This window comes from Ipomoea triloba, chromosome 16, assembly GCF_003576645.1.
Source record: "Ipomoea triloba cultivar NCNSP0323 chromosome 16, ASM357664v1".
Taxonomy (NCBI): domain Eukaryota; kingdom Viridiplantae; phylum Streptophyta; class Magnoliopsida; order Solanales; family Convolvulaceae; genus Ipomoea; species Ipomoea triloba.
Window position 1 is genome coordinate 13265698 of NC_044931.1, and position 3002 is coordinate 13268699.

Below are 3002 nucleotides of genomic sequence, written 5' to 3' on the forward strand. Positions count from 1 at the left end.
GAGTTCTGATGGGATCCGGTGCATTAGTGCTAGTATGATCGCATCCGTCACGTACTGCGCGCAAAATGTACTTGACCCTCTCTCTCCGCGCAACTTCTCTCGCTTAGCGGTTTAGCGGTTTAAAAGGATAGTACCCTTAGCGAGCGGTCCAGCGATTTAAAAGAAAGATTAAAAAGAGGGTGGGGGATGCAACACGAGGACTTCCCAGGGGCTCACACATCCTAGTACTACTCTCGCCCAAGCACGCTTAATTTCGGAGTTCTGATGGGATCCGGTGCATTAGTGTTGGTATGATCGCATCCGTCACGTACTGCGCGCAAAATGTACTTGACCCTCTCTCTCCGCGCAACTTCTCTCGCTTAGCGGTTTAGCGGTTTAAAAGGATAGTACCCTTAGCGAGCGGTCCAGCGGTTTAAAAGAAAGATTAAAAAGAGGGTGGGGGATGCAACACGAGGACTTCCCAGGGGGTCACCCATCCTAGTACTACTCTCGCCCAAGCACGCTTAGCTACGGAGTTCTGATGGGATCCGGTGCATTAATGCTGGTATGATCGCATCCGTCACGTACTGCGCGCAAAATGTACTTGACCCTCTCTCTCCGCGCAACTTCTCTCGCTTAGCGGTTTAGCGGTTTAAAAGGATAGTACCCTTAGCGAGCGGTCCAGCGGTTTAAAAGAAAGATTAAAAAGAGGGTGGGGGATGCAACACGAGGACTTCCCAGGGGGTCACCCATCCTAGTACTACTCTCGCCCAAGCACGCTTAACTTCGGAGTTCTGATGGGATCCGGTGCATTAGTGCTGGTTTGATCGCATCCGTCACGTACTGCGCGCAAAATGTACTTGACCCTCTCTCTCCGCGCAACTTCTCTCGCTTAGCGGTTTAGCGGTTTAAAAGGATAGTACCCTTAGCGAGCGGTCCAGCGGTTTAAAAGAAAGATTAAAAAGAGGGTGGGGGATGCAACACGAGGACTTCCCAGGGGCTCACCCATCCTAGAACTACTCTCGCCTAATCACGCTTAACTTCGGAGTTCTGATGGGATCCGGTGCATTAGTGCTGGTATGATCGCATCCGTCACGTACTGCGCGCAAAATGTACTTGACCCTCTCTCTCCGCGCAACTTCTCTCGCTTAGCGGTTTAAAAGGATAGTACCCTTAGCGAGCGGTCCAGCGGTTTAAAAGAAAGATTAAAAAGAGGGTGGGGGATGCTAGTACTACTCTCGCCCAAGCACGCTTAACTTCGGAGTTCTGATGGGATCCGGTGCATTAGTGCTGGTATGATCGCATCCGTCACGTACTGCGCGCAAAATGTCCTTGTCCCCCTCCCCCCGCGCCTCCCCTCCCGCTTAGCGGTTTAGCGGTTTAAAAGGATAGTACCCTTAGCGAGCGGTCCAGCGGTTTACAAGAAAGATTAAAAAGAGGGTGGGGGATGCTAGTACTACTCTCGCCCAAGCACGCTTCACTTCGGAGTTCTGATGGGATCCGGTGCATTAATGCTGGTATGATCGCATCCGTCGCGTACTGCGCGCAAAATGTCCTTGTCCCCCTCCCCCCGCGCCTCCCCTCCCGCTTAGCGGTTTAGCGGTTTAAAAGGATAGTACCCTTAGCGAGCGGTCCAGCGGTTTACAAGAAAGATTAAAAAGAGGGTGGGGGATGCTAGTACTACTCTCGCCCAAGCACGCTTCACTTCGGAGTTCTGATGGGATCCGGTGCATTAATGCTGGTATGATCGCATCCGTCGCGTACTGCGCGCAAAATGTCCTTGTCCCCCTCCCCCCGCGCCTCCCCTCCCGCTTAGCGGTTTAGCGGTTTAAAAGGATAGTACCCTTAGCGAGCGGTCCAGCGGTTTACAAGAAAGATTAAAAAGAGGGTGGGGGATGCTAGTACTACTCTCGCCCAAGCACGCTTCACTTCGGAGTTCTGATGGGATCCGGTGCATTAATGCTGGTATGATCGCATCCGTCGCGTACTGCGCGCAAAATGTCCTTGTCCCCCTCCCCCCGCGCCTCCCCTCCCGCTTAGCGGTTTAGCGGTTTAAAAGGATAGTACCCTTAGCGAGCGGTCCAGCGGTTTACAAGAAAGATTAAAAAGAGGGTGGGGGATGCTAGTACTACTCTCGCCCAAGCACGCTTCACTTCGGAGTTCTGATGGGATCCGGTGCATTAATGCTGGTATGATCGCATCCGTCGCGTACTGCGCGCAAAATGTCCTTGTCCCCCTCCCCCCGCGCCTCCCCTCCCGCTTAGCGGTTTAGCGGTTTAAAAGGATAGTACCCTTAGCGAGCGGTCCAGCGGTTTACAAGAAAGATTAAAAAGAGGGTGGGGGATGCTAGTACTACTCTCGCCCAAGCACGCTTCACTTCGGAGTTCTGATGGGATCCGGTGCATTAATGCTGGTATGATCGCATCCGTCGCGTACTGCGCGCAAAATGTCCTTGTCCCCCTCCCCCCGCGCCTCCCCTCCCGCTTAGCGGTTTAGCGGTTTAAAAGGATAGTACCCTTAGCGAGCGGTCCAGCGGTTTACAAGAAAGATTAAAAAGAGGGTGGGGGATGCTAGTACTACTCTCGCCCAAGCACGCTTCACTTCGGAGTTCTGATGGGATCCGGTGCATTAATGCTGGTATGATCGCATCCGTCGCGTACTGCGCGCAAAATGTCCTTGTCCCCCTCCCCCCGCGCCTCCCCTCCCGCTTAGCGGTTTAGCGGTTTAAAAGGATAGTACCCTTAGCGAGCGGTCCAGCGGTTTAAAAGAAAGATTAAAAAGAGGGTGGGGGATGCAACACGAGGACTTCCCAGGGGGTCCGTCACGTACTGCGCGCAAAATGTACTTGACCCTCTCTCTCCGCGCAACTTCTCTCGCTTAGCGGTTTAAAAGGATAGTACCCTTAGCGAGCGGTCCAGCGGTTTACAAGAAAGATTAAAAAGATGGTGGGGGATGCAACACGAGGACTTCCCAGGGGGTCACCCATCCTAGTACTACTCTCGCCCAAGCACGCTAAACTTCGG

The 3002-nt window shown here is 53.2% G+C and overlaps 4 non-coding genes across 4 annotated transcripts; all 4 read right to left on the reverse strand.

Moving 5' to 3' along the window:
* Window positions 1–183: 183 nt before the first annotated feature.
* LOC116008669 lies at window positions 184–302 on the reverse strand. The gene has a single exon (XR_004096036.1). It is a non-coding gene; the product is annotated as a 5S ribosomal RNA (ribosomal RNA).
* Window positions 303–439: 137 nt separating this feature from the next.
* LOC116008226 lies at window positions 440–558 on the reverse strand. Its single transcript, XR_004095622.1, has one exon. It is a non-coding gene; the product is annotated as a 5S ribosomal RNA (ribosomal RNA).
* Window positions 559–695: 137 nt separating this feature from the next.
* Window positions 696–814, reverse strand: LOC116008167. Its single transcript, XR_004095565.1, has one exon. It is a non-coding gene; the product is annotated as a 5S ribosomal RNA (ribosomal RNA).
* A 137-nt stretch (window positions 815–951) lies between these two features.
* On the reverse strand, window positions 952–1070 carry LOC116008882. Its single transcript, XR_004096233.1, has one exon. It is a non-coding gene; the product is annotated as a 5S ribosomal RNA (ribosomal RNA).
* Window positions 1071–3002: the final 1932 nt, after the last annotated feature.